Source organism: Lampetra planeri, unplaced genomic scaffold (genome assembly GCF_965212315.1).
Source record: "Lampetra planeri unplaced genomic scaffold, kcLamPlan1.2.h2 scaffold_187, whole genome shotgun sequence".
Lineage (NCBI taxonomy): Eukaryota > Metazoa > Chordata > Hyperoartia > Petromyzontiformes > Petromyzontidae > Lampetra > Lampetra planeri.
Window position 1 is genome coordinate 1 of NW_027614616.1, and position 19,530 is coordinate 19,530.

At 47.6% G+C, this 19,530-nt stretch overlaps 1 pseudogene; it reads left to right on the plus strand.

Moving 5' to 3' along the window:
- The first annotated feature begins 3,763 nt into the window (after window positions 1-3,763).
- On the plus strand, window positions 3,764-13,163 carry LOC144740054 (volume-regulated anion channel subunit LRRC8A-like; annotated as a pseudogene).
- Window positions 13,164-19,530: the final 6,367 nt, after the last annotated feature.

Consider the following 19,530-nt stretch of genomic DNA (forward strand, 5'->3'; position numbering starts at 1 on the left):
TAAACCCAGGATTGATCGTAGGCAGGCCAGCCTAAATGTTTACAACCGACGAAGATGCTCCATTAGGGGGGTCCACGTTTCGCAAGCGTAGAGAAGGGAGGTAATGACCGTGGCCGAGAAGACCTGAAGCTTCGTGCGGAGCGACAGACCAGGTAGCTTCCACACAGCGTTACGCAACCGATGAAAAGATATTGCCGCTCGACTGATTCGGAGTGAGACCTCTGCTGATAAACTGGAGCCGGTCATAAGCACACTGCCCAGGTATGGGAAACTCTCCACTCTCTCCACAACTGCCCCATCACCGATTGGGAGTTGTGGGGGTGGAGTGTCAGATGGTACAAAATACCCAGGCAGGTGCTTAGTTTTGGTGGGGCTGATGGTAAGGCCCCACCACAAGCAGACACACAGGCAGACACACACACACATCTGGATAGTCTCAAGAACAGAATCACGGCAGCGGTGACTTCAGTGGAAGAAGACGCTTTGAGAGGCGTTTGGGACGAATTCAACTATCGTCTCGATGTTGTCCGTACAGCAGGTGGAGGGCACACAGAGAATTTATAAAATGGTTAGTAAAACTTGATAACTCATTAAAATTCGAGGTACGCATTTCCTTGGAGAAAATGTGTTCCAATCGACCTTTAAAATATGCTCATCCTATCAATAATATAAACGCCCACCTAGTATCTGTGATGAACGCTGCACTTCCCATCATTTTCATGCAGGGGGTGCTGCAAACCTACGCGCCCCCTGCATGAACGACGGAGGCGCAGGGACAGACGTTCGATTACGTTGGAATCGATCTGCAGACGACGGTCTTCTCCCACGGCCAGCAGCTCTACGTCGCCTTGTCTCGATCCCGCAATCCCAACCAGGTGACAGTACGCATCGAACCTTGGAGGCGGCCCCCAACAACCTAGTTGAGAAATAACGTTATAGTGTTTATTGCAGGTTGGTATTGGGTTATGCTAACGTGTCTAGGTTATGGATACACTGTTTGAATCATGAACAACAGCTGTATTGGTAATTGCCGAGGCATGCAAGACATCCTAGTTAGACAATTCGTTTATTATGAATCCTTCAACTTTTATGGGATTTAAAGCGCAATCCTTTACAATGCCTCATGATGCGTCAATGCCAATAGCGTGCTTGGTTGCCATCAGACCCAAGTTTGATGTTTAACAAATCGTTTGATTGGTAGCTGCTTGGTCTAAAAACTCCCCCCTTATTTCCTCCCAACCGTAATCGGACAGGGGTGATGGGTGACAGCAATATGACCGCGATTATTAAACAGCCTTGAAAATTTCGATTTAAAGCTTTCGTGACTGCACGGATTCATCTTCTTGGTTCTTTCGGAAAAGTCACGTAGAAGGGAAATAATAAAATAATAAAAATAAAACATAATAAAATAATTCTCAAGACGTTTCGGCTACAACGCAAGCAGCCGTCCTCAGATGAAGAATGAAACACCACCAAGCTTGGAGCGTATATTTAAGCTGGGTTGGAGGGGGAATGTAAATGTCGCGTTGCATGCCGATGGTGCCACAGCACCTGCGATCGTAAGGTCACTAAGCAAAGCAGAGATTCTGGGACAATTGCGAAATTAACTCTCGGGTATCCTCCCAACGTTAGCAGTGAACCCCCAATGAAAGTCCAACTGTGTGCTGGCTACGTGAACACACTTTGCCCATTTGCACGGCATTGATAACACATTTTTGTTGGTTATTGGAACTGGTGTAGTGCGTTAATGTACACTGGGTTGACGGTGAATTTGAAAATAAGCTAACCCAAGCACGTTACCCCTTCATTATCAACGTTTTTGGGTTTAGATCGCGTTATTCATAAATGTGTCGTAACCCTCCACCACCCGACACGGCCAATCAGTAAAAAAGTGTCACGTTGACAAAAGACAAATTAGTTCACTACTTTAGCCCACCGGTGTGTTGAAGCGCGAAACCACAACATTTACAATTTGAGTACGACGTTTCGCTGGTAATTGCATCCAGCATCATCGGGCAATTACGACACATTTATAAATAACGCGATCTAAACCCAAAAACGTTGATTATGAATAATATTGGTCGCGAAAGCCTACGTGTTAAACTGACGTTACCCCTTGTTAAAGCACAAAACCATAACGCCCGATGATCACAAAAGGGGGGGAGGGGGGCAGAGAAGAAATTAAAAGACACTGGAAGGGGCCAAACCCACAGACAGAATGGGACTGGAGCCATTGAGGTACTGTATAGTCCAACGTGGCCTGAGCCTAGTTTCTAATCATTGTGGAAGTGTCGTGTTATGTCCACGACCTGACGCACTGCTCGAGTGACGAACGCATGCACAACGCATACAAATCCCACTTCAAATGGCACAAGGCAGACATGGGTGGCGTACTCCACGTGAGAATAAATATTTCAAACACGAATTGGGGGCAAACTTTTCAGCCAATTACGATTGCAACTAAAATGAATCAACCGAGGAAGATCAGCAATGAATCCAAACCAAATCCAACAGCTGCTGTACACGCGCGAAGTAAGCGTAACCAAGACCGGCCGATGCGTTTACTTTACATCACGAGTGCTGTTGAAGGCTGTGCAGTGGCGGCTCACAGCCACGTGGCTGGAGGAGCTTCGAGCACACCGTGGGCCAGCGGTGTGCGGGGGGAGCGGGGGGAGCGGAGTGACTGACGGGAGAGCGCGTGCGGGGCGCGCGCGAGGAGCAGCTGGTCCGCTGTCGGGACCAGCGGAGTGCGAACGACGGGAACAAAGAGGAGTGACAGAGACCAAGCAGTGTGTCGGCGAAGTCCTTCGTTACTACTACACTATGGATGGCTACGTATGCATAGTCACACTGTTCGTGTCAGTAGCATAACTGTCAACCCCTTATCAGTGCCCTACCTTATTACAGACCAATTCAGACCTTACTGATCACCCCGTGCCCCTTATACATCTCAACGTTCATCCTGCAAAGTCCCATCACAAGGGAGAAACACAAACAAATAGGCGCATTATGTTACTCAATGTCCCTGTACAAGAATACGAGTAAACCGTATGGGTTGACAGTATGCTATATGTATCTGTGTGGGTCTCCAATTATCTCTCTTGGGTCTCTATCTCTTTGGGTCTCTATCTATCTCGTTTAGGTCTCTATGGGTCTCTGTCTGTAATCATACCTGTCAACCCCTTTATCAGTGCCCTACTTGATTACAGACCAATTCAGGCCTTTTTGGTCACCCCCATGCCCTTAGAAATGTCAACGTTCATCCTATACATTATACTACACTATACACTACACAGCTGTCAACCCCTTATAAGTTACCACCCCAAGAGCTACCACCCCAAGAGCCACGTGGTGTTGACATTTCGCGGGTGTGTTTAAATTGGTCAGCTCCATTGCACGTGACATTGCACTTTATTTCATAGCCCGGATTAAGGCCCATGGTTAATAACATAGACTAGATAAGGCGCGGTTACGTTTCAGACTATACCAAGTATGGAGGGGCATCAACTCAAGACGCGCTTAAAAAATGTAGCGAACTTGTTTATAGTTTTATTGTTTCATCCATAGCAACAAGAAGCAAGAGGGTCTGCTAGCGTTAGTGAAAGGTGGCGTTTGCTGTCTATCCCCTTAAATTAATACAATTTATGTTCGCTGATTGAATTAACCCCTCCCGCGCACGCCGCTCGAGTTGGTTTCGCCCACGCGGCCCTCTCCCTCAACCACCACCAACAAACCGTCGCCATTTGGCGGGAGAAGTGGAGCCTAACGATCAGCACTACCACAACATCTATAATCACAAGTATAACTACTATAATAACATATCCCACGTCTATAATCATTACTATAATAACAACTACAACATCTATAATAATTATAACACTAATAATAACATCAATAAAATAAACAATTACTACTACTATAGTAATAAAAACATGAACTGCTGTAATAACTAATACTGCTTGTGTGTGTGTGTCTGCCTGTGTGTCTGCTTGTGTGTGTGTCTGCTTGTCTGTCTGCCTGTGTGTGTGTGTGTCTGCGTGTGTGTCTGCTTGTGTGCAGTCTCGGCTCGAGTCATGATTCCCATCGGAGCCCTGACCTCCTCCTTCTCATTGGAGGGTCACCAGGACCTCAAGATCCTTCAGCCCTGGTGGGACGTGTTGTGCGACATGCTCTCCGTGCCCATGTTCATGATAGGCATCTTTGCCGGGATGCTGCAGGTACGTCGTTCCAACGCTCTAGACCAGGGGTCCTCAAACTTTTTAAACAGGGGGCCAGTTCACTGTCCCTCAGACCGTTGGAGGGCCGGACTATAGTTAAAAAAAACTATGAACAAATTCCTATGCACACTGCATATATCTTATTTTGAAGTGAAGAAACAAAACGGGAACAAATACAATATTTAAAATGAAGAACAAGTAAAGTTAAATCAACAAACTTGCCAGTATTTCAATGGGAACTATGGGCCTGCTTTTGGCTAATGAGATGGTCAATGTCCGGTTCCATATTTGTCACTGCTAGTCGTAACAAGTGATGCAAGTGTGCATCCGTTAGTCTAGATCTGGTTGGAGATTTCAAATGTTTCATTCTGGAAAAAGTTTGTTCACAGACATAAGCATTGCCAAAGATGGTTGCCATTTTGAGTGCATGGTTCCTGAGATGAGGATATGTCTCAGAGGGGAGAAATGCATAGAAATTATGAAGGCTGCTTGACTTGAATGCGTCTTTCAGAGAGTCACAATTCTGCAGTTCAGCCAGTTCCATTTGGTAAATTGTATCCACATTTTCAATGTCAATAGAAAATGGGTTACGGAAAAGCTGTATGTCCTGTTCATGGAGATGAAGCTCTTTAAATCTAAATTGTAACTCCTTTTGCAATTTTTCCAGTGAATCCACACATGTTTTGTTTGGGAATGCAACCAATGGTTTTTCCGCTAACAAATTTTGAGTTGTGGGGAGATGGCAGAAGTTTTCCTCCTTCACTTGTTTGATGAGGAGGCCTAATTTTACTTGAAATGCTTTGACATGTGATTGCATATCACAGATGAGCTTCCCCTTTCCTTGAAGTTGCACATTGAAACTGTTGAGTAGCTCTGTTACATCTATCAGAAAGGCAAGGTGCCATTTCCATTCTGCATCATTGAGCTCTGGTACTTCTTTGTTTTTTGAAAACAGAAAAGCTGTAATCTGTGGAAGTAAGTCATAGAAACGTTTCAAAACTCTCCCTCGACTCAGCCAACGGACTTCTGTGTGGTACAGAACATCTTCATAGTCAACATTTAGCTCAGACAGAAATTCCTGAAATTGTCTGTGGTTTAGTGCATGAGCTCTAATGAAGTTAACAGAGTCCCACTTCAGTGATTTACTACACAGCGCTTGTTGGTGGATGAGGCAGTGTATGGCTATTGGATGAGAATGGTTATGTTTGTCCATCTCTTGGTTAATGCGAGCAATTACTCCTTTCTTAGACCCCACCATGCTAGGAGCACCATCAGTTGTCACACTGGCTAGTTTAGCCCAGTTCAGCTCCAAACCATTCACAGTTTGGCAAACTTTTTCATAGATATCCTCTCCTGTAGTTGTTCCTTTGATGCTTTGCAGTGCAGCAAGCTCTTCTGTGACTTCGAAATAGTCATTCGTCCCACGAATAAAAATTAGAAGTTGTGCAGAATCACGAACATCATTGCTTTCGTCGAGTGCCAAGGAAAAATAGGAACGTTTTTTTGTGGAGTTTTGCAAATGCTGATGGAAATTGTCTCCCATTTCTTCAATCCTCCGTGTAATTGTAGGTCCTGAAAGACTCACTATACTAAATAAATCGGCCTTCTCTGGACACATCTCTTTGGCAACAGAAAGAAGGCATTCTTTAACAAATTCTCCCTCAACGAATGGTCTGCCAGTGCACACTATTAGCTTGGCAACTTGAAAACTTGCTCGCAGTGATTAAATATTTAGCTGCTTCTGCTTCACAAAAGTATTTTGCTGAGTTGTTAATGTATTTTTCAGTTTTAATATTTTATCTTTTCTCACTTCTCCGACCAAACAATCATATTTATCTTTATGTTGAGTTTCATAGTGTCGACGTAAATTGTATTCTTTGAACACAGACACTATATTCTGGCATATCAGACACACAGCTCTTTCCTTGTACTGCATGAAAAAGTAATCATAAGTCCACTGTTTTTTGAATATCCTACACTCCGAGTCCATTTTTCTCTTTCTTGACATCATTGTTTCCTAGGGAGTCAAAATTGCTATTAGTAAAATACCAATATATATACAGCGCTACAAAAACAATATACCAGCAATAACTTTGCCCACACAGAGACATACAGACTGCACTGCCCATTAATGCAGTCTGATTGGGGGAACTCCGCTTTTACCCCAGGCTCACACTGGTGCGGGTGCCATTAAAAAGTTAATTACACCTGCAGTTTTGTTCACAGATCGCAGTGCGATCTGCGAACTCGCATAGGAATCTGATCGCATGGGGGAGAAGACCCATGCAAGTTCAGCCATACAAGCATATGGCTGAACTCGCACTGCTCAGAGATCGCAACAGTATGAACCGGGGCTTACACAACATACAACATAAAACCTCATAATTGAATAGCAATCAGAATATAAATGCACTTACTGTCATTTAAATTGGGTTTCCTACTCCTCGGCTGTCTGTCACTGACCAGCACGGGAAAACAGCAGGCAGCCCCTCCAGAGATCAGAGATCACTCTGTTATTACCCCTCTATCATTTACTCAGCACACAGGAATATCACTGGGAGTGGAGCCGAGGGGCAAGTGAGGGAGCTGAGGGAGGGAGAGCCAGTCAAGCGCAGCCAGGGGAGGGCTGGCAGCCTTAGGCGTGGGGGGCAAGTCCAGTCAATTGGCCCATTGAACCATTCACCAGCGCAGCCCAATGAGTGCCCACTGCCGCAGCTCAATCAGTGCTCACCAGCGCAGCCAAATCAGTGCTCGCCACCGCAGCCCAATCAGTGCCCACCACCGCAGCCCAATGAGTGCTCACCAGCGCAGCCCAATTAGTGCTCACCAGCACAGCCCAATTAGTGACCATGGGCCGGATAAATGCCCTCGGTGGGCCGCATGTGGCCCGTGGGCCGTAGTTTGAGGACCCCTGCTCTAGACTCTAGAGAGTCCCCACGCACATTCATCAATGTCGCCGCCATGCTATGGATAACATCGCGGAGATGTTGACGACCTCGCCTGGTACGCAGGAGGTCGTGGGTTCCAACTTGGGTCGATATGGGTTGCCTCCCCCCCCCCCCCCCCCCCGTACACACCGGGAATCGCGCAAAGTGAACCTGAGTGGAGAGACGTCTTCAAGGAGACCACACGGCGTCATGTCATAGATACGTGGTACCCACTTCCCCCACCTCCGCCCAGAACATGAACGAGCGCATTCTGTGTGTGCCGGTGCTGAGAGGCTTCGACGTGGATCTGAAGGAGTGGAACGAGACCGTGCTGAGGAAGCTCGTGGCCAACCCCAGGGCCCACACGGTGAGGTCCCCCCTCGGGCCGACTCGACACGACCATGCAGGGGGGTGGGGAACCGCTGGTTGCCAGCGGTAAGGCCGGCTGCGCCACCGGCAATTGCCCGAAGAATAGTGTAATGTACAGTATAGTGCAGGGGTGGGCAAACTTTTTCACTCGCGGGCCACAATGGGTTCTAAAATTTGACAGAGGGGCCGGGCCAGGAACAGATGGATGGAGTGTTTGTGTGAACTAATATAAATGACATGTAAAATTATTACATGAAATGATTTGGCCTTTAACAGGTAGCAAAGCATTTATTTGTAAGGCAATTTAACAAATTGCACGGACATGAACAATACAAAAACATGTCGTAACGTGACTGATCAAACATCATTAAAACATCTGAGGCCTGCGTCCAAAACCAATTACCTCACTTGAACTTCTTTATTATCTACATTAACAGGTTAGAGCAGCCACGCAGGCTGTGTGATGGAGATTTGGCTCCAACCTCGCTGCAGCAACACATAATCAGTTTCAGTGGGAACAGTGTTGTTGATCTCCCATTTTTGCCAGTGCATCCAAGTCTGGAGTTATATTGGTTGTGGCAATTCTCAGGATAGATCTGAGGTGCTGATCTGTTAACTTTGATCTGTGATGGGCTTTGTTGGCATTCATGACGCTGAATGTCTGCTCACACACATAAGTGGAGCCAAACAAAGTCAGTATCTTCTGTGCAGTCCTCCGGAGGTTTGGAAACGTGGCTCTGTTAAGTGAAGCATAAAAGTCATTCAGTTTAACAGAGTTGAACTTCTCCTTTAGGACAGAGTCAGACTGAAGATCTATCAGTTCCAACTGCAGCTCCTGTGGTGCTGTTTCAGGGTCTTGTGACAGGGGACAGGACACCAGCTGAAGTGACTGTTCAATGTTTTCGAAATCATGGAACCTACGGCAGAATTCTCCGTGCAGGTCCTCAAGCGATTTGCTGTATTTTTTTGCGTTTCGCGGTGTCTCTTCCTGCATGGCAAGTGTGGGAAATGAGCGAAAGATTTGTTCGCAATTTGTCCGGAGAACAAAGTGAGCTTGGATTTGAAGGCTTTCACATGTTTGTACATGTCGTGAACAAACTGATCTTTCCCCTGCAGTTTCACATTCAGCTCATTCATGTGTGAAAATATGTCCACAGCAAACGCAAAGTCACTATGCCATTTCTTGTCGCTTAGCTCAGGGAATTCGTCAGATTTCCCCATCAACTCCAAAAATGTGATGATATCTTCTTTCAGCTCCCACACTCGTTGTAACACTTTCCCCAAACTTAACCAGCGGACACGAGAGTGGTACAGCAAGTCCTGATGATCCGCATCAGTTTCCTCCAGGAACGTAATAAACTGACGGTGCTGAAGTCCCCTTGCTCGTATAAAGTTTTACGACTGGATTCACGACATGATTAAGCTGCAATACAGACTTACACAGGGATTTCTGATGGATGATGCAGTGAAGGAAATTAAGATCCTGGACAGGGTTTTCCTCTTTCACCTTATCCTGGATTCTTTTCAGCAGCCCAATATTTTTTCCAGTTAAATTTGGCGATCCATCCGTTGTGACATTGACAAGTTTACTCCAAGGTAGCGTCATTCTTTCAATGACAGCAGATACCTGGCTATACAAGTCCTCTCCCTGCGTTGTTCCTTTCAGGGACTCCATGGTCAAAAACTCCTCTGTTATCGCAAAACTGTCTTCAATGCCTCGGATAAAAATGAGGAGCTGAGCAGTGTCTTTTACGTCTGTACTTTCATCCAGTGCTAGTGAATATAATTCAAAGGAATCAGACTTTTTGTTTAATTGACTGGCTATATTTTTATCAATCAGTTCCACACGGCGAGTCACAGTCCTGCGTGATGAACTGACTTTTTCAAATTTGCTTTTGATCTCCGGACACAAGATGTTTGCTGTCTGTACCATGTTTTCTTTTACAAACTTGCCTTCGGAGAAAGTGGTAATGAGTGGTACTGTTGGTGAGAAGAAGTTTTTAAAGAAAATTTTAATCGAAGTGAAAAAGGAAATTATTGAAAAGTTTGTATAATTAATGATTTTTCAAACTTTAATGATGTTTTCTGTGCTTAAAACTCTTTAAAAAAACTGTGGGGTCTAGAACGGACTCGTGAAATTCGGAGAGAACTTGGAGTTAAGTTTTGTTTGTTTTGTTGAATTACACAAAGCGTAACAGTTATGTACATAACTTTTATTATATAAAATTCCTAGTAAGATATTAATTTTGTGATGTAGTCATACCCCTCCCCCTCATTCAAGCTGTAATTTAGAGAGCGACAGCGCCGAGAACGTAAATCCCTAACATAAGAACCCGTTGATCTCTTCTCGCATCATTCATACGATGATGATGCGGTGAAGTAAACGTTCATACGATATTACAGTGAATGCTTCCAAAAATAATACTGTACCCAAATATTACTGTTAGCTTTCAATAGAAACATGAATTGCTCATACGAATATTCTCTCTCTCTCCCGGTCAAAGTGCGCCATTTATTGGGGAAATGGGGGCATTACAGGAGGAAGGTGAAATTTTATTTAATAATAATATTTGGACAAGTTCGGCGGGCCGTATACGGCTCGTTGGGCCGTACTTTGCCCATGTCTGGTATAGTGTATAGTGTAATGTATAGTGTGGTGTATAGTGTAATGTATAGTGTAGTGTATAGTGTAATATCCTATTACAGCACACCGGTGTGTTGGAGAGCAAAGCCACAACGTTGACGATCTTGAGTACGGTGACGTTTCGTCAGTAATTACAACCGGCATCATCAGGCAAAAGCCAGATTTGAGCCAGCTCTGTCACCGCAATGGCGGGGCATGCGACATCACCGCCATTCCAGTTAATTTTGCCCTTCCCACACTCGCCCAGGTTGGCTTCGACCAGTACCGGTTGATCAACCAGTTCTGCTACGACAACGCGGTGCTGTGGATCAGCAAATACTTCCCGCACCTCGTCGTGCTGCACACGCTCATCCTGACGGCCACCAAGAACTTTTGGTTCAAGTTCCCGGAGACGAGCTCCAAGATTGAGCACTTTATGTGCGTGCTGGGCAAGTGCATGGATTCGTAGTGGACCACGCACGCCGTGCACGAAACCGCGCTGGATGGGTTGGCGTCAGCGGCGGCGGCGCTGCAGCCGCCACCGCCCGCCACGGCGGGGAGCTGCAGGTTAGAAGGGGGCTGACTACTAAGAGACGGCCCACGGCTCCTTCCTTCCTTTGTCATCCCTTCCCCTCTTAGGTAACAAAAACTAAAAAAGTTCCCCCTCATAATCAACGTTTTTGGGTTTAGATCGCGTTATTTATAAATGTGTCGTAACCCTCCACCACCCGACACGGCCAATCAGTAAAAATGTGTCACGTTGACAAAAGACAAATAGTTCACTGCTTTAGCCCACCGGTGTGTTGAAGCCACAACATTTACAATTTGAGTACGACGTTTCGCTGGTTCGGGCAATTCGCCAGAATGGTGAGGCTCTGCTGTGTCTCCCGTTCTTATATAGAGCAGCAGCATGGTGACGTCATCATTAACTCATTTGTCTTTTGTCAACGTGACACATTTTTACTGATTCGCCGTGTCGGGTGGTGGAGGGTTACGACACATTTATAAATAACGCGATCTAAACCCAAAAACGTTGATTATGAATAACATTGGTCGCGAAAGCCTACGTGTTAAAGTTCCCCCTTTCTCCTTTCGGGGGGGACCCTGCGTGGGTTTGGGGCAGAGGTCGCAAACGGGTTTTGATTCCTTACCCGTACCCGGCCGCACCAGGGTCGCAAATGGGTACCCGTACTCGGTCGGGTACGGGTACCCGTTCCCTACCCGTACCCGTACCCTACCCGAAATGAGTGACAAACGGTTACTCACCAGTGACTCACGGCCTACCCGTTCCCGTACCCGGCCGCACCAGGGTCGCAAACGGCTACCCGTACCTGTACCCGGCCGGGTATGGGTAGCCGGGTATCGGGTAGGGTACGGGTATCGGGTACCCGGTTGCAACCTATGTTTTGGGGCAGCGAGCCCGTTCACGCATCTTTCTATCCCCCTGCTTTTCATAACCATTTTGGCTGGTTATGAAAAGCAGGGGGAAGCGGTTAGCGCTTCGCTGCGCTATGAACCCGGCGACCCAGGTTCGATTTCCGCTCATGGCCAACACCGGCGACGATTATCTGAAACACGTTCCTTCGGAGTGGGCAGGTAGTAACTTGGTTGGACAGCACGTTTGTGCACGACAGACAAATAATCCCTGGTGGGGCAGTGTGGAACCTGTTGTTCATACTTGTACCAGTTCTGGGCCTCTCCTAGGTCTACTCAGCCTCAAATGAGTACCTGGTGCGGTGTGTAAACATCGCCACTGGGGAGACAAAGGCGGCCAGGCGTGGTGCTGGCCACCCACCCCCTCATGTACAGTTCCAGCCTTCATAAGTGCTCGCTAACAGCACTTGCCCCTATAGTCTGTTAAGGCTATACGGGGGATCTTGGTGTGCGTGTGTATGTGCGTCACGATGTGGCTGTCTGAGTCTGTATGAGTCTCTGGGTTTCTGTGGGTCTTTGTGGGTCTTTGCGGGTCTGTGGGTCTTTATGGGTCTCTACGGGTCTCTGTGAGTCCTGATAGGTCTCTGCGGGTCTCTATGAGTCACTATGGGTCTCTGTGGGTCTCTGCGGGTCTGTGGGTCTCTGTGAGTCTCGATGTGTCTCTGAGTTTCTATGGGTTTCTGTGGGTCTCTGCGGGTCTCTGTGAGTCTCTATGGGTTTCTGTGAGTCTCTAGGGGTTTCTGTGAGTCTCTAGGGGTTTCTGTGAGACTATGTATCTTTGTGGGTCTCTGCTGTTCTCTGTGAGTCTCTATGGGTCTCTGTGCGTCTCTGCGTCCCACGCTCGCAGCGACCCGAGATCCGACGAACTCCCCATGGAGAAGCTGCCTTCTGAGTCTCCGCCGGCACCGCCCCGGCCTTCCGTCCGATTCGTCGACCCCGGCGAGGCCGCCCCGCCCCCCGACTGGCCCCCCCAGAGCAGAACGAGGGCCGGCGGACGCCATCGGATGATCGCATCCTGGACAAGAAGGAGGGCGAGCAGGCCAAGGCTCTCTTCGAGAAGGTGAAGAAACTGCGTGCTTACACGGAGGCGAGCGGCGGGCTCCACAGGCTCTACGTGTGGCAGACGGGGGCCCGCTTGCTGCAGGCGCTGGTGGTGCTCGCGTACACCGGTTACGCCGGCCCCAACATGCGCTAACACATCCACTGCGTGGAAGATGAGTACATCACGGGCTACGGAGACTTCTATTGCGTCCACGGGCTGTGGCGCATCTTCCGCATGATGTGGATGGCCTACGCGACCACGATGTGCATCTACACGCTCACCTGTGCCTACATGACTTTACCGAAAGAACCAAAGGGTATATGGATTCCTGCAGTCCAGAAAGCTTCAAATCAAGATTCGGTAATACATCTTTTGTACCAGATATTAGTTTTTGTACTGTGCCAACTCTGATTCGGATGTTTTGTTTTTCCAAAAATCTGGCTAGTTGTTGTTCGGTATTTTAGTAGTTTAAATTACTTGGTCAGTTTCAACTCGTGTTATTAATTAAAACTATTCAAAATACGTACATTGTGGGAGTAATGGATAAACTAGTGATATTTTTGGAAAATCAAAACATCCCAGTCAGATTTGGCATGGTACATAAAATACATAAACTAATATCTAGTACTGAAGATTTATTAACGAAGCATTCAACAGAAGGTGTGCAACAGATTAATTGCACTTGTGCCAAATGCTATATTGGGCAGACATGACGAATGATCAGCACGACCAAAAGAACACCAAATCAATATCAAATACTCCCAAATACAACTGTCAGCAGTGGCAGAATACGCATGCCAACAATGACACTCAAGTGATTCTGATCATTTCGAAGGTCAGTACTACCGGCCAAGACTAATTAAAGAATCTATCGAAATTGATCAAAATAATTGTTACCATTCCGATAGCTGCAGGCTTAGTGCTGCTAAGAAGCGAATAATCAAATAATACATTGTTTAAATGCATGCCTACAGGTCACCATACATAAATGGGCATTACCTGTACACAGACATAACACGTACTCATTGATTGCTCGCAAACTACACGCGCTTCAAGAACAATGTGCATGCATAATGTGCACGCATAATGTATGTTGATAATTACCATATATATAATGCAACCGGCAATGGATACCCATTAAAATGTATATGCATTCATTAATCCCCCCCACCCTTCGTACAAGAAGCGCTCACAAGTGACGTCATCAACAAAACAGGTGGTAGCTTCATGATGATGAAGCTAGTTGTAATAACTGGTGAAACGTCATACTCAGATTGTAAATGTTGTGGATTTGCTCTCCAACACACTGGTGTGCTGTACTAGTAACAAATTGGCATGTTCTGTTTATATGATAAACCAATTGGCTTTGTCGGGTGGTGGCGGGTTTAACGACAGATTTATATTTACGTGATCTTACCCAAAAAAACCTATATTATGGATATTGGTCGCGAAAGCAGACAAGTCAGTAATACATGCACTATCAAAAGAGGGGCTATCCCAAACGTCCGGATTGGAGAGGTTTTTCTCTCATGAGGGTCCATGTTGAGAACAGTCCACAGAGGAGGATGAGGAGCGATCTCCCAGAGTTCCCCAGCGGAAGAACCGTGTTCACAGGAGGTGCCGAACCAGCAGCACACTCAATCTCCGATCTCGCAGGCAGCGGGGTCGGGGTGGGGCGGACGCTCGTGCCTGCTTACCACAGTTGGCTGTCACAAGGCGCAACGTTGACAAATCTGCGGAAGAAAACGAGCGTCAAGCCACACAGTCCGTTGGTGCCCCCCCCCCACCTCCCATCTTTCCCACCTGGCACACGCAAGCTGAGGCAGCGCAGGGGGGGGAACGGCGCGGGGGTGAGACAGAAAGAGGTCCCGTGTCCGTGCCTGGACGGGATGTGGCGCCGGGTGTAAAGGGCGATGCTCTCGTGACCGTGCATTCGTTTGTGTGTATGCGCGCGTGCGTCTCACCTGTGGCCGTCCTTTTGCTGCACGAATCCCGGTGGCTGTTGGTTCTCATACAATGGGGAAACATCTCCCTCCCGGGGCTGGGAGACCTGTGAAGGAGACCGCCATGGACATTAGCTCGTCGAGAACGCCCGAGGCAAACGAGCGATTCGCTCGCACATCCGAAACCCATGCTCTGGGCTTCACAGCGAACACCTTAACATGGCTATCATTGCATGTGTGTGTACGCATATGTTGGTACTTGTACGTGTGTGTATGTACGTGCGGAGCAGTAGTGTAGCGGATAGCGCGCTACTCTACTAACCCGGTGACCCGACTTCTATGGCCGCTTATGGACAATACTAGTGACGATTATCTGAATGTCTCCTGGGGCATCCCGACGTCGACTGAGCCTCAAATGAGTACTTTGTGAAGTGTGTCAACATTGTCATTGGGAAGACAAAGGCGGCCGGGCGTAGTGTTGGCCACCTACCCCCTTGTGTGCCACAATGACGGCCTTCATAGATGCTTGCTAACAGCACTTGCTCCAAAAGTCTTTTAGGCTCTGTAGGGGATCTTTGTCTTTTTAACTGTTCTGTATGTGTTTGCATATGCAAGTCATTCCCTACCGATTCCTGGCCAAACTTCCAATCAGCTAGCCGTGGCTTGCTAGAAGTGCCCCGGTCAAGGTACAGCACACCACTTGTATCCACGACCGTGGTGTCCAGGTTCACGAGTTCCTGCAGTAGGGAGAATAGGAAATCAGCATGCGGTGAACATATGGACACAGGCCACTTGCCCAAGTGCCATTCTTCACGACGTCCCGGTGATACTTTGCCTCTCGAGAAGAAACATTAACTCACACTCATTAACGATACTGTGTCCTTGAAGTAAAAAACATAAACATGCATATGTGTAGTTGGCGAGATACAGAGAGTTATATTCACCATTTCGAGAGGTGGAGGGGCACAAGGGCCGTCTTTGAGGAGGTTATCATCATCCGTATCGATGGACATGGAGTCTGTGAACATCTCGGACTTAGACTGTGGCAGGTAGCCACTGCTGCCCCCGCTGCTGGCGCCACTGCTGCTGCCGCTGCTGCTGTTGCTTTTGTAGAAGCTGCTACCACAGCCGACGTACATGCCGATGCTGATGCTGGCGTGGCTCGTGTACACAATGTTGCTGCTTTCTTCGAAGAGCAGCGCGTCCGCAGTGTGGACGGGGTGGAAGCTCATCGCCTCATCCACGAGCTCGATCAGCGGATCCCGGTCTATCTCTCGCCGGGCGGTTGTTCCTGCGTCAGAAGGACCCCCCCCCCCCTCGTGACTCACGCGCACTCGCAGCGCCCGAGAAGGTGGCATCGCAGAACTACTTTCAAAACCGTTTGGACGAGAGCCTCTGTCCACATTAAAGGCACTGCTTCAACACGTCTTACCTTTAAGGGTGCCACGGTACCGAGATGTTAACTATCTCACCTGGTATACAGGTGGTGATGAGTTCTATCCCGACTCTGACGCCTGTTGTATATTGGGAATTTGCATGTCTCTCTCCCTGTGGTCACGTATATTTTTCTCACGGTCCTCCGGTTTTTCCCTCCACATCACGTGTTTAGCAACACCTTAGACTGGGCGAGTATCTCACCGCGAGCCGAGCTCAATCCCCTCACCTGGTCTTTTACCCTTGCCAGACAAGTCCATCGTGCGCCTCTATCTGCCGAGAACCTTCTTGATATCTCCTTCTTCCACGCTCTCCTCCTCCTCCTTCCGCTCCTTGGCGGCATCGACCGCGGCGGCGTCCCGCCACAGCTCCTCCAGGACCTGGCGCGCCCTCACCTGGGTCTTGGCGAGCTTTCTCTGCGCCTTGAGGAGGGCTTTGTCCGCCGTCGACCGACGTGACCCCTTCCCACATAAAACGCCCCAGCAAAACAGGCTGCTCTCCTCTTTCTCCGGCAGGTCGTTGTCGGGCGACAGGTTGTAACGCGCCGCGGTCGGAATGTGGTCAATGACCACTTGTCTGCAAAGGCAGACGGAGCGTAATTTGGGGTCACAGATGCTCGCAGCCGTCGCGCCAATAGTCACGGGCTTAAGGTCACCTTTTATTTATTCCATGAAGGAGCATTTTGCTTCTCCATGGGAGAATGTAGAAATCTACATTGGTAAAAAAAATGTATGGTTGTTATTAAACATTTTGATTCTAATGATTCTGTAGTGGTGATAACTACTCGCTGTTCACAAGCTGTGAGAGAGTGGATCGTAAACAAGGTTTTCCCGTTCAATTAAACGGTCAGGGTAAAATGGGGTGAGGTAGGATCCAAACGCTAGATTGGGAAGGACCAATCGGAGGGTTCCACAAGGTGGCCGAGGATTGGACAACCCGGCCACGAACAGGTATAAAAGCCAGAGCGCTGAGAGCTCTTGGCCAGTTCTTCTACACGAAGACCCAAGTCGGCCGAAGACATCTAGGACCCTGGACCAAGCCCTCCAGCCCTTATCAGGGCTAGGGCTCAGTGTAACCAGTGGTCGGGGAGAGATCCCCTAGGTCTAGCCAGAGGACGCTGGGATAGCAGGGAGATTAGATAGCCTGCAAGGTCCGGAGGCTGTACCTCCTTAGAATAGGAGCTAATAGTGAGTGTGGAGCTGTACAAGGTCCGGAGGCTGTACCTCCTCAGGGTAACGGGTGAGGGGACCGTATACCCCTTTGTGTGATAAGGACTTTGTAATAAGACAATAAACAGTGTGTGCCATAAAGAAGTTCATAAGTCCGTCCTTTACAACACTACACATGCATGGGAGCCACGGTGGTGAGATGTTAACTACCTAACCTGGTATACAGGAGGTCGTGGATTCGATCGCGACCCAAACGCCTGCTGTATATTTGGAGTTTGCATGTCTCTGTCTCCCGGTGGTCGCGTGGATTTTTCCGGGTCCTCCGATTTTTACCTCCTCAGATACAGAATAAACGAGCGTTTTGAGTATTTAACTGCTGTAAATTTCCACAAGATAAGCCACTTCGTTGAGCTATCATTTGGGGCCAGGTCGTTTCTGAAAAAAGAGCTGGAAAGCTGAGTGAGCTTTACCTGGTGAACATTTTTTTGTTTAGTTATTCTTCAGGTGCTCCGGTTTCTTCCCACATTGATTGGCCCACACAACCTCAAATTGTAGAGGACCGCAGAGCTTGGGCAATCGTTGGCGCCGACTCGTCGCCTGGCTGCTGCCTTTCCGCTTTTCCGTGGTTCCTCCTCGCGCCTCAGAGTCGTTGTCCTCTCTGCGGGAGCGAGCGAGTGATGTGCGGTAGTGGCGTGTTGAAAGTTGACATTATTATTATTGACACACACACTCGGGGACGGATAAGGTGGCGTGACCTCATGCATGACAACTGATCCATCGCCAGACACTGCTCACCATGCGGGCACACACCACTCACCATATATCATTCACCTTGCACACACATGATAGGCTCATCAACCACCACTCACCTGATACGAACCACACACTCCAGGCATTTGCCATTCACTCGCACACACACTCACCATTCTCACCTATTCGTCCATAACATTCACAAAAACACGTCTCATTCACAATCGTGTATCTGTCTCATCGCATAAAACAACAAAATCAATGGTTATTTTTTTTATCCCATCAGCCCTACGGTCTTCTTGGAGTGCATAAAGTCAGCAGTATTAGTGCAATACAAAGCAAGCTATAGGCTCGCTTCGAAATTCAGCGTCTCATCAGTAGTCAGGCTTGCCCCAACCAACGTTGGTGAATCGCAAGATACTAAAGATGCTAATAAGCAAAGACGCCCCAACCCCGCTAACTTCAAGATAATGAGTCCGAGTTTTCACGCAAAATGGTATCCTGTAGTGTAATATATTCTGATATAAAGTACACATTACTCAATTGGGATTATACATAGCCATCCCCCTACTGTGAAAACTGGCATGACCCTCCTGAAAAAGAGCCACGAGGCTCACTCAGTGAGGCAGCGGCGGCCCTTGGACCCGCTGCTGCCAGCAACTGGCGCCCGAGGCAAACCACGCAATCGGCGCCCCCAAGCCCCAGGGGCAGATCGAGGCTGAGTTTTATGGTAAACTGGGAAATATTTTGTCCCCATTTTCCGTTTAATGTTTTATTATTTTTGTACTTTAAAAGGGGCGTAATTATTCGGTTTATCCGTCCGTCTGTCCAATCAATCAATTGTCAGAAATGTTGAGAACTTAATTATTTAAAAAATACTATTTGTATTTTTTTCGAATTGGGCACCCCACTTAACTTGGCGCCCCAGACGACCACCTAGATAGCCTATATGGACGTGTCGCGTCTGCAATGAGGCTTTCCTGGGTAATCAAGCCTCATAATAATCACGATCTTTTACTTGACACCACTCGCTGTTGGCCGTATAATGCGCATTGTCTCCGCGGCACAGTAGCGCGTTTAGTCCAGCAGGGGGTGATCCGGCAATGTTGTTGACGCACGTGTTGGCTTTACGTGCTATGAAGAAGAGCAATTGACCAGATGTGTATTAAAATATAAATACTGTTAAGACCACAGTTTGTTATTTACGAATTTTCGCTGAGTTGTCATTGCACTGCAGCACGTGACTTTTTTTTTATCGAGGTCAAGAGTCATAACATAGGCAATGTGCAATTCCAAAGACCCCCATGGATGATTATGGTGGGTGTTTTAGATTGCCATCAAACACCCGACCTGTGTCACGCACTGGATTATATATTTTTTTAAATCTGAGATAAAATTCATACGTCGTACAAAGTTCACATTTAATACCATAGCCAGCTGGATTAATACGGTCAAAATAAAGTTATCTTCCGACTCTATACTTTGAGAACTACTCAAATTAATGCTGTGAAAACACACCGGCTTATGTAAGCCGATTCATAATCTGTGCCATAACTCACACATGTCTCCCTTGTTGCCTCTCCAGAGGCTGGCCCCACTCCTTCCCTTGGCCTCGCCCCTCC